This window comes from Mauremys mutica, chromosome 21 (genome assembly GCF_020497125.1).
Source record: "Mauremys mutica isolate MM-2020 ecotype Southern chromosome 21, ASM2049712v1, whole genome shotgun sequence".
In the NCBI taxonomy this organism is placed as follows: domain Eukaryota; kingdom Metazoa; phylum Chordata; order Testudines; family Geoemydidae; genus Mauremys; species Mauremys mutica.
The window spans coordinates 1,452,114-1,464,657 of record NC_059092.1 but is presented as its reverse complement, the minus strand read 5'-3'; the positions used below and the strand labels follow the sequence as shown (position 1 = coordinate 1,464,657).

Here is a 12,544-nt window from a genome sequence, read left to right as displayed (position 1 = left end):
GGAAGGGGGTGGGGCTGCACCGCCCGAGCGGCGCGCGCCCCGGGCCGTGGGTCGGGTAACGGCTCTGCCTTGCCTGCGTGCGGGGGCGCGGCGGGGCCCTGCTCCGTCCTCCGCTGGGCCAGGCCCCGCAGGGCTGTGGCTGGGCCGCTCCCCCGCGGGTGCGGGGCCCGCCCGGTACTGCCGGGGGACGGGACCGCTTCGGGTCGGTGTCCATGCCCGCAGCCCGCCTCGCCATGTGCCCGGGGCCTCGCCCGGCCCTTGCCGACGCCGGGGAATGTGACCGGGGCGCGGGAAATGACAGGGGCAAAGGGAGGCAGGGAAAGCGGGTCAGGCGCTTAGTACTTCCCCAACCGCCTCTCATTTCGCTGTAACCTACAGAACCATCCCCGGCTGTTCCCCCTTCTGTACCGGCGGCCACTTCCTCGCGGGTGTGAGAAATCAGCTTCTTTTCACTTCACTCCGTAAGGGAAAGTCTTATCTGTGCCCTCCTCCAAGCGGGTCTCAAGTGCTTCGGCCTATGTGATGTCCCCGGTAGATGATAGTCCCTGAGAGGACTTTGAACAACCAAAGGAAGGACAAGAACTCCAATATTCACACATTTCATGCGGGGACAGGATAATTTGGGTGTATGTAATCAATTAGATGTGGACTTTGAACCAGGATCCATGTTTTGAAAAAAGATGCTAGAGCTGGGGCGGGCAGACTTTTTGGCCTGAGGGCCACATCAGGTTTCGTAAATTATATGGAGGGTTGGTGAGGGGAGGGGGTTGTGCCCTCCCCGACTCCTGCCCTATCCAACCCCACCATTCCCTGATGGCCCCTCTAGGACCTCTGTCCCATCCACACACCCAGTGGTGAGCTCCAGCCAGTTCGCAAGAACCGGTTGTTAAATTTAGAAGTATTTTTAGAACCGGTTGTTTCAGGATAACCGGTTCTAAAAAGCTTTTAAATTTAACAAAGGCTCGGGCAGCTGTCCACCCGGCCCCAGCTCACCTCCCCCTCTCCCCTGAATGCTCCGCCCTCCTTCTCCTCCCCTTCCTCTGCTTCCCGCGAATCAAATGTTCGCGGGAAGCCTGAAACAAGCAGCAGGCAGGTAAGCCGGGCGCAGGGGTGGGGGAGCGGGACGGCGCATGCATGGCCCAGTCCGGCTCCACTTGAGCGGCTCCCCCTGGCCCCGGCTGAGCACCCCAGCCCGGTCCCAGCCAAGCACCACCAGCTCCGGTGCCAGCCGAGTGGCTCTGGCCCAGCCCGGCCCGGGGAGTCGGGCCCCGCGGCGCCGGTGCCGGCCGAGCGCCTCCGGCCTGGCCTGGGGAGTCGGGCCCCGCGGCGCCAGCCCCGGTGCTGGCCGAGCGCGCCCAGCTTGGGGAGTCGGGCCCTGCGGCACTGGTCAAGGTCCCGGCGGAGCGGGCCCAGCCCCAGGCAGTGTGGTAAGGGAGCAGGGAGGGGGTGTTCGGTTTGTTGTGGGGGGGTGGATAGGGGTCAGGGTGATCAGAGGGCAGGGAACAGGGGGATTGAATGGGGGCAATCAGGAAGGAGCAGGGGTTGGATGAGGTGGTGGGGGCAGTCAGGGACCGAGAGAAGGGGTGGTTGGATGGGGCAGTGGTCCCGGGGGGCCATCGAGAATGAGAGGAGGGGTTGGATGGGGCTGCAAGGGGCAGTCAGGGGACAGGGAAGGGGGGGATGAGTCAGGGGTCCCGGGGGGGGAGGTGTCAAGGAACATGGGGGGTTGGATGGGGCATGACTCCCCGGGGGGGGCACGACCCCCTCATGAGGTGAGGAGGAGGGAACCGGTTGTTAATATTTTGGCAGTTCATCACTGCACACACCCCTGTTCCCTGACAGCCTCTGGATTCCCAGTGCCCCATCCAACCCCTCCTCTCATTCCTGACGGCTCCCCAGGACCCGTGCCCCATCCAACCACCCCTTCTCCCTATCCCCTGACTGTCCCCAGAATGCCTGCCCTGACTGCTGCCCCATCCAACCCCCCTCCTTCCTGACTGCCCCCTGGAACTCCTGCCCCTATTCAACCCCCTGTCCCTCCCCCACCAAACACTGACCACCACCCCAAACTCCCCTGCCCTCTATCCATCACAGCCCCGCCAGCTAGAGCATTGCGCCAGCGGTGGAGCCAGCTGAGGCTGTGGGGCCAGGGGCGAGCCGGCCAGGCAGGCCGGTCCCGCAGGCCAGATGTGGCCCGCGGGCCGTAGTTTGCCCACCCCTGTGCTAGAGCTTTTTATTAGAGACATGGTCTTAGTTAGTAGCACACCTAAAATATAGTTCCAAGTTCTAACCCTGCCTTTGAAACTGACTCCTATAACCTTTAACAAGTCACTTCACTTCTCTACCATGACTTAACCGCTCTCCTTTCATTCTTCTACTTGGAGGTAAGTGCAGTTAGCCCTATTCTACCTGGAGTCTTTTTGTACCCTTGCAGATTTTTAGACTGGAGTTCCATGAAGTATAATAAATGCTTTGCCCACTGTCATGCTGGTTCCACATTGAAAATGCTTTATGCTCCATCTTTGCTCTCCCTTATCCACATCACCAGACTCAGGCACTCACTAAGAAGCAGCATGATGAGAGGATGGCAAAATCTTTCGATGAACCTCAGATTGTGCTTCAATGAGGGCACCTCTCAGGTAATTTTCAGACAGAATAAATTTCCTGGAGTGTAGGTCCTCTCTTTATCCTTTATAGGTTGTTTAGCAGTGGAGCAGTTTGGAATATGACTGGATAAATAGAAGGCCAGTCATAAACTTAGTCCAGGGCTGAGATGTATTTATTATACACTTCCATCTTGAGGAGATGGACTTTGTTTCTCTCCTTTTGAAGAAGCCAATTATATGATGGGAGAAATAATGGAAATACAGTTTTGTAACACACAGAAAAACCCTCACAGCAGAACATCTGACAAAGCTCAGCTTCATACTTCAGTTCCTTGCCCTACGGATTTGCTGTATTCTCCCCATTGAGGTATAGTCAGAAAGAAAATTATATGACAGCAGTAAAGCAAAGTCTAAAATCTATTATCACATTCTCTTATCTTTAAACAGAAGTTACAAGTAAATTTATTCTTACTGTTCACATTCAATATGACACAGACCGTCTGCTCTATAGGATAGAAACTGTTTGGGTATTTAGGAGACTGCCCCTGTGTTTAACAGCTTCACAGCCTTGCTGTGCTGTACTCATAGTTTATCCTGGAGGTCATTTGTTTCCCTTTGAATGATAGTGACATTATTGGGAGAGGCAGCTGAGCAATCTGTCCAGGCTCTTCTGTGTCACTGCTGAATCTAAGCCCTTCTCTATAATTCATAAAGAGAAATTACCTATAATCTTTTTATTATTCTCTTGTCATTGAGTCAAGACAGGGATTTAGTGCTATTTTTATCAGTTTCTGACTGCTCTCCCTTCTTCTGCACACTTGGATAGCAGGCTGACTCAGTAGGACAGGGCAGAAAACTTTGCTGAATATGGCCATTTTAAAATCATCTTCACAAGGGAATCTCTAAGCTTCCAGGAAAGCTGCAGCATTAGTATCTGAGTCTCCATTCCACCTGCCTCCCTATTGCTTACTGACATAAAAACAAGCTAACTACAGGGTGGCTACAAAAACTGCTTAAGAGTGATTCAATATCATTAGCTTCAAATATGTATAGTGGTCAAAAGGCACAATGCTAGTCTATTACATGTCTCTAATTTAAGGGTGTAGGTGCATTTAATTCACTCTGTATTCTCCTCTTTTGGAGCAATAGAGATATGCCCACCTGTAACAGCAGATGCTCAAATATCATGCTGAGGAATGCAGTATAAAAACCTAGAGAGAGGTTGGGTTTCATTTTACTATAGAACCAAATATGCCCATAGGGAGGAATCCACCTCTCTCCCCGTTGGTTTAGGGAGCAAGTCCCAGTGGCAGTTTTACTCAGCTGCTTATTTTGTATATATGCAGCAAGACACAAAATAACACAACTTTTAAGGTAGTTTTAAACTATGCATTTCCCTGAGACGACAACTTCACTCATTCATTTTTTGATGTGGTATTTGGTTTTTACAAGGTGTTTTAACTCCATGTATTTACCCCTTCTGGTCACTTCTCTGTTGAGGTAGTTGTTTTCTGTTATTGTCTACCAACAAAGCAATCAAAAATGCCAGCAGGTGGAAAAACATGCAGATAGTGGATATGACAGCAGCAAAACAGAATAGAGTGAAAAGCAGGGTAGAGCACAACTCATTTGGGTGCTCAGTCCACAGCTCTCAGAAATCAATAGTTTTTAGATGAGAGAAGAAAAGGAGGAAGAACAGCCTTGGTTGTCCCATGCATGATCTGTATTATAAGTGGCTTGACGACATTATCTGCCTGTCTTTAGCACAGAACATGTTAGAAAATGAGTTTAGAATGGAAAGGAGGAGAACTATCCAGTCCTACCTCTGTCCCATATGGCTCTCACATTCTGTATACATACCTAGATAGATAGCAGCACCAGAGGGCTCTTTGATACATGCAGGATAAAGGGAATGTTTAGTGTCACTTGTCAGCTTTACTCCTGATACAGTTGGCTGCATGCATTGATGAGAGGACAGTTGTTTCTCCATTAGGTTAACTACATGAGTCTGAAAGGACTTTTCTAAACAGAAGCAAGCTCTGTTTCACAAAAACTACTGCTCATGTGTGACTTATAAAAATTGTTTGAGAGAGATCTTGGTTTACTGATTAAATAATATTACTAGTCAAAGCTTTGATCAGTACAGAATACCAAGGTGAGGAAAAGAATAACTGCGATATAAAGGAAAGTCTGAGATCTACAGCAACAGAAAAGTTAGGAATGGGTGAGTTATTTGAGGGCCAAATCCTGTTCTTAGTTGCAGCAGGGGAAATCCAGAGTAATTCTATTCAAATCAGCAGTTACACTGGATTTACACTGGTAATCTACATGCACAGTGTTTGGTCTCCAAAACAGCAAACTGACTGTTTGGGAGGCAAATTAACCACCAGAGGGCACCCATGCAGTCCCATCAAAATATTGAACTGGACAGAAAAATTAATGTCACGATGTATAGGGGCCTATGAAATTCAAACAGAACGACTCCCTAGGTGCTACACCAAATTGTGACTGGCTATAACACTTAATGACAGGCAGATTTTGTATTCTGTGTGTATTGTTGCTTTGACATGGATACCATGAAGCAAAATTGGGGCTTTTCTTCCCTTTAGACTGCATAGTGCCCTATAACTAGTCCCTTGATTTTTGTATGTTATGTTAGAATGAGAGCTCTGCCCTGTAAGATAGACAGCTACTAAAAGAAAACTTAATAAAAGTATGATTTCATGTGAAGATGAAGCCATGGTTTCCTACACCAAAGTTCAGCCACTTTGTTTTGGACTTATCATCATAGAAGCCTTACTTGAATACAATTAAAAGGTATGTTCAGTCTTAAATCAACTCTTCTGGTCCCAATGCAGTTGACGAAGGAAATTTTGAAATATAAGTTTCTCTGAAATCAAATAAGTTCCTCAACTCAGAGCTTTCCATGAAGGCACATTTTCAGGGAAATCCAGTAAGAATTAATTCATTTTCCCTCACTACAGAGGAGTCATCCAACTATTTGGCAATACACATCTCCTGACTCAGCACACCTACTAGATTCATTTTTTCCATATGATTTTAGAGTGACTCGGTCTGTGCTAAAACACAAAAATAGTGACTACAGTTCCGAGGTTTTGAATTGCTATTGCAGTGCCCTATTTCCCAGAGAGTTTTGTCCTGTACTGATAGTAACAGTCATGCTTTTTTTTCCTAACATGGCTGAGGAATCACAATCCTTAGGGATGTTACTGATAGAAAGTTACTGTGAGTTTTCTCTCTCTCTCGGATCTTTCCAACATGTTGCTAAAAGACACTGTCACTAATTACACAGCTGAGCCTTTCCACTATATGAAATTGTTTTGCACGCAACAGATTGACAGATACCTCATAGGAAGTTCTGAAGGCCATCCCATCTTGTGTCGGATCTATTTACACTTTCCACTCGTTCTTTATATGCATGAACACAGGATCTTGATGGCTTAAAGGGTGAATTCAGATGCTTTCTAAATAAATTAATACAAAAAACTGTTCAAGATCCTAAATTATTATCAGGAAAAATGACTAGACTTGCAAACTACAAATGAATACATTTTAAAACAAAATATTTGATTGTTTCATTTCTACTGACGTTCCAAGGATTCAGTTCAGGGTACAGTGTTTCTCTTGCCTCAGACTCATTGACTGCTTAAGGTGCATGAAGAAAGCAGCTCCCTGTTTTATGTGATTTGTTAGTGATGCCATCAGCTATAACAAGTGAAATAGAACCCTGGAATCAACTCCTGGCTGAGTAGATCCTTCCTCTTCTCAGTCATGGCATACCTCCCACATTGCCTCTCCCAAGCCGCCTTAGTTTAGGATATTAATCTCCTATTCCATGTTATAAGTAGCCTTACTAGTTTTCTGCTGCAGCTCTGACAGTTTTCTAAATGTCATGGGACATCAATGTCTTCAGTGCCTTCACTCTTCAGATTCTTTCTACATGCTGGAACATGCCAGTATATTTCAATGGATTAGGCATGGCCCACTTATAAAGAACAGATATCATCATTTATCTAGAGCCACATAGAAAGAAATATGCTCCCTGACCCCATAGAGATTAAATTTTAATGAAGGTAAATCATCATGACCTAGAAGAGCCATTCTGGAGAAGGAGAGAATTACTGATGAGAATGAAAGGGGGAGGATGGTATGAAGTGGTTGATTTTAAGGCGAGATCTGAAGAAGAGGGAGAGTAGTGGATGAGGACAGGGATGGTTTTCCAGGCGAAGTGAGCAGCATGATAGAACCAAGAAAGGTGATAAAGGGAGCCCTCCTGTTTAGAGAGGCATCACACGGGGACAATCCTGTCACAGAAGAGGAACTTCCTGCAATCAGCCTCATTCTCAAAATTCTAATCCAAAGTGAAATGGACCAACTTGAGAGCAGGTACAATGCCATCCTACTACATGGTCATGAATAAAGGCATGTTGGAGGCCATGAAATTCTTTTTGCTGATGGCAAAATTCCCAGCTGGGAATGCTGATTGGGGGGGGGGGTGTAGGGCTTTCAGAGGCACTAGGGTTCTGCACCCATGCCTGGAAAATCCATAATTTGGCTTACTTTTATTTTAAGCAGAAAAAAGCATTCATGTTTGTGCCAGTCTGTGGTCTTAGTGACCTGACTTACTATGGAGAGAGGCTTCTCAGCAGTGTCTATCCACTTTCTGCTGCTGTAGAGCCAAAGATAACAAGTTTTTGCCTTCCTCCATCCAACTTTCATCTGAACTAATGGACAGTTGTGAGGAACCATTTGCTCTGGTCTTCTGTACATGGTAAGAGCATGTGATCTGGAGTCTGAAAAGAGGCCTTGTTTAGCAGATTATTTCAGCAACTAGACACTCCACTCTTCATTGGAAAATTGCCCCTGCACAAAGTATTTTTTGCTAATATTAACTCAAGTTCCATTTCAGATGAATGGAGGGGAAAACTAGACGATCCCATAAATCCCATTGATCTTGTCAAAGCTGTCAGATTACCACCTGATAAAGCTCCTAGCTCCTAATGATGACAGCCATCAACCAGAGAGGAAGTGTATGTGGATAGGGCTTTCAGGGAGAGTGCCAGGGTTAGACATTGTTACTCTGTTAATGTAGTATTATCTAGGGGCTCTTTGGCTTTAATGAAGGATGAAGCTTCGATCAAAGTTCTTTCTTTAAAAAAACAACACCCAAAGATCTAGAGTTATATTCTACCCATTGTCCTATCACCAAGATTCATGCTGACTGCCAAATTTTAGTAAAGGTCTTCTTTGGTTCCAGTTGCTGGTATTAGGAGTCCATGGAGAGAATGTCTCTTCACATATAAAAGATGCTATTGATTTCCTGTTACTTTTATCCTGAAATATGCACTGTGTCTCTATGGAGCGGTGACAGTCCTCCATCACTAGAATTATGGGAATAAAATGGTTACTGAATCTCTTCCCGTAAAATATAGTCTCTTTTTTTCTTCCAAAATTTGCCAGCCCCCCTGCGAATTTTTCATGTTATCTTTTTGAGCAAATTGATTTTTCATTTTCACTTTGTAGGCCTATTTTTTTTTAAATTTGGTTCATCTGTGATATGAAATTGTGTCTTTCTTAACTTTAGGTAAAGTCTGTTTTTCTGGAGCAATGTTATTGCTTCTGTCTCATAGAAATAAAGTATGATTTTAAAATTCAGGACTTAAAAAGTAAAGATATTTGCATGTCACATGTCATTTCTTTGTGCAAGATCCAGGCCCTGATTGCTCCCTCCTTCCAGGCAGATCTTAGAGGATGTTGACAGCATTTTCAGCTGCATGCTGGTAAATATTGGGTTAGTGCCTGGAATCAACATAGTGGAGACTGATCAGAGAATTTCAACTGAATGCCTCTGTAGCAGAGGACACAGCTAGTAAAAAACAGCAGTCCAGAGAGGGATGGTCTTCAAATTTGAAAAAGCAAATTAAGTAAAATATTCTTTTTGCTGTTTGTGTTCCTCTGTGTTGCAGATAGAAGATTATGGAACCTTTTCATTTTAGTGATGAAAAACAAGATGAATTCATATGTAACTGGTAGGATGCCAAAGCCAGAGATGACAGCACTCCTGAGGGAATGAGGGGCAGTAAGGAAGATAAAAGGTACAATTAACTGAGCTCCCTTTGGAGCGCTGGAGAATTCATCTACCCCATCCCTCTGGCCAGACACTGTAGTCATCTTCCCTCCTCAGGCAGGTGGGGCATAGCTCAATGCATACACACTGTAGCTATTTCTTTTGCATTTCTTCTGCTCTTCAGGTGAGATGCCACCACCCAAATGAGGAAGAATTAGTTTTTCATTCAGAAAATACCCTCTTCAGTTCTCGACTAGGTCATATTGGTGCCCCTCGCTCCTGATCTGCATCTCTGTCTCTCTCTCTCTTACAATGTACCTTCTAATTCCAGGCCTGCCCTTTTTCGCAGTAGGCTGACAATCATGATATTGCTTAGTGACATTTTGTGATGGGAACAAAAAGGCAACTAGGCGATGAGGCCAGCAAACTCATTTCACTTGTATCCAGTGGAAGCCTCCAGAGGGAAAAGGTTAGTGCACTGCTCTACTGTGCCATCGTCAGATTTAGTAATATGTATTTGCTCCACACAGTATAAAATGTTAGAACTGGCCTGAAAACAGAAGTAAAAATTTCTTTTTATGTCTCTGACACTTCTTTCTTTCTTTTTTAAACAATGTTTTATGTAAACACTTTTGAGATGCCCAATGGAATAATTTCTTATTTGCCATTTCATTCTGAGAAATTATCTTTATAACTGCACTTAGGGATTAGGAAATAAACAGATTTAATCACACCTGCAGAAGACCAAATAGTGGAAGGGCCTTCATAATGGGCATCCAATGGCAGCAGAAATAGCTGAGGCAACTGATAGGAAGCAAGAAAATCCTTATTAGTAATGTAGTCCTTGGAATATTTTCATGCTTACTTATGGAAAAAATATTTTCATCTCACAAAAGTCAAAAGCAAAAGTTCTCCTTGAAAATATTCCAGGTGTGTAAAATTATCTGCTTTCTGTCACCCTGTGTGCCATCTCTTCTTGGCAGCAGGAGTGCAGGGCAAAGGGGCATTTCTGTGGTAAGCAAAAGGTGTGGGGAGCAAGAGAGACAGACTGAGGGGTGAAAGGCTTGGTATGTGTAAATAATAAGGATCCAATTTACTGATAGACCTCTTTGCAAACCAGAGCACCAATGGGGGACTTGTCATAGTTAAGCTGCTAATACCAGCTGTAACTTTTCCCTTTGTGAAACTATTTTCAGCCAGTGCATGGCCTGGTGCATTGCATGAAGAAGGACAAGAGGAGTCTACAATCTCTTCAAAGTTCTCCTTCCGGCATCAGTTCTCTCCTAGGAAGAGATTGCTAGTGCAGTTTTGAATATGTCAGAGGTAGTTTCTTCATCTTTGGTGTTACCAGCACATCTGAAAAGTCCAATAGCTCAATATGTATAGAAGGTATCTGGGAAGGGAATTGTTGGCCTTTTGGTGACCTCTGGCACCTGAAACTCTGCTGATTTAGTAGTTTCCCACAAAAGTGCAATTTGTGCTGCAGTGTGGTATAAGCCAGTAAACCCGTCAAGTGTCTTGAACATTTCAGCTGAATGGATTGACAGCCATAAAACGAACACTGGAATATACACTCAGATCTCTCTTTCTACATTAAAACACTGCATTTAGCTGCAAGGAGCCTTTTCCAGACTCCATATAATTTATCATAAAACCAGCCTCATATTCTGCTTTGGAAGTGAGGAACATATATTAATTAATTGCTATGCAGATCTCATGTTCCATTTATAGCCCATAGGATTTTAGGATTTAGTAATGGGTGAAAACTGGGCATTTGTGTTCACCTCCACACCCTCCATGTAACATTCAAAATTAGTCAGATTTATTCCTCCAGGGATTTACTGTCTTACACCATGCTCCAGCACAAACTGCCCCGCTCTGATTAGAAAAACTCTTCTACTCCATAGGAGTATTATCTGAGCATTATTGCAGTGTATTTTGTTTCCACTTGATAAATTACCTACACATTAGGTGTTCCATACAGTAGGTCCTGTAATTCTTGTTATATTTAAGGCACTTTGTGATACATGGGAGATAATTAACTTGCACCATTTTTAGTGCAAAAATATATGTTGATCTAGGTCACATGACAAATGTAACCATTCAGAGTTTAAAATACTATTATTTAAAATTTATTTTCTTCTCAAAATGGTTTATGAAATTATCATAATTTGAATAATTCACAGCATAGTTAGACTATATTATATCATAGAATCATAGAACTTAAGATCAGAAGGGACCATTATGATCATCTAGTCTGACCTCCCGCAAAATGCAGGCCACAAAAGCTGACCCACCCACTCTTGAAATAATTCTCTCCCTTGACTCAGCTGTTGCAGTCCCCAAATCCTGGTTTAAAGACTTCAAGTAGCAGGTAATCCTCCAGCAAGCGACCCCTGCCCCATGCTGCAGAGGAAGGCGAAAAACCTCCAGGGCCACTGCCAATCTACCCTGGAGGAAAATTCCTTCCCGACCCCAAATATGGCGATCAGCATGCGGGCAAGACTCTCCAGCCAGACACTCGGGAAAAAGACTTTCAATATCCCAACATTGACCCTCGGTACTAATTACCAGCGGCGGCACGTTATTGACCTATTGACTAAATAGTGTTATCCTATCAAACCATTCCCTCCATAAACTTATCAAGCTTAAACTTAAAGCCAGAGAGGTCCTTCGCCCCCACTGTTTCCCTCAGTAGGCTGTTCCAGAATTTCACTCCCCTGATGGTTAGAAACCTTCGTCTAATTTCAAGCCTAAACTTCCCGACTGCCAATTTATATCCATTTGTTCTTGTGTCCACATTAGTACTGAGCTGAAATAATTTCTCTCCCTCCCTGGTATTTATCCCTCTGATATATTTAAAGAGAGCAATCATATCTCCTCTCAACCTTCTTTTGGTTAAGGAAAACAAACCGAGCTCCTCAAGTCTCTTTTCATACGACAGGCTTTCCATTCCTCGGATCATTCTAGTGGCCCTTCTTTGTACCCGTTCCAGTTTGAATTCATCCTTCTTAAACATGGGGGACCAAAACTGCACACAGTACTCCAAATGAGGTCTCACCAACGCCTTGTATAACGGGACTAGCACCTCCTTATCTCTACTAGAAATACCTCGCCTAATGCATCCCAAGACCGCATTAGCTTTTTTAACGGCCACATCACATTGCCGACTCATAGTCATCCTGCGATCAACCAGGACTCTGAGGTCCTTCTCCTCTTCCGTTACTTCCAACTGGTGCGTCCCCAGCTTATAACTAAAATTCCTGTTAGTCATCCCTAAATGCATAACCTTACACTTCTCATTATTGAATTTCATCCTGTTACTAATACTCCAGTTTACAAGGTCATCCAAATCTCCCTAGAGGATATCCCGATCCTTCTCCGAATTGGCAATACCTCCCAACTTCGTGTCATCCGCAAACTTTATCAGCCCACTCCTACTTTTGGTTCCGAGGTCAGTGATAAATAGATTGAATAAGATCGGACCCAAAACCGAACCTTGAGGAACTCCACTGGTAACCTCCCTCCAACCCCACAGATCACCTTTCAATACAACCCGCTGCAGTCTCCCCTTTAACCAGTTCCTTATCCACTTCTGGATTTTCATTTCAGTCCCCATCTTTTCCAATTTAACCAGTAATTCTTCATGCGGTACCGTATCAAACGCCTTACTGAAATCAAGATATATTAGTTCCACCGCATTTCTCTTGTCTAAAAAGTCTGTTACTTTCTCAAAGAAGGAGATCAGGTTGGTTTGGCACGATCTACCTTTCGTAAAACCATGTTGTAATTTGTCCCAATTGCCATTGACCTCAAGGTCCGTAACTACTCTCTCCTTTAATATTTTTTC

The 12,544-nt window shown here is 44.5% G+C and overlaps 1 long non-coding RNA gene across 1 annotated transcript; it reads left to right on the top strand.

The window, feature by feature from the left end:
- Positions 1–8,069: 8,069 nt before the first annotated feature.
- On the top strand, positions 8,070–10,981 carry LOC123354421. The gene is made up of 3 exons (XR_006574747.1): positions 8,070–8,722; positions 9,026–9,163; positions 9,891–10,981. It is a non-coding gene; the product is annotated as an uncharacterized LOC123354421 (long non-coding RNA).
- The last annotated feature ends 1,563 nt before the right edge of the window (positions 10,982–12,544 follow it).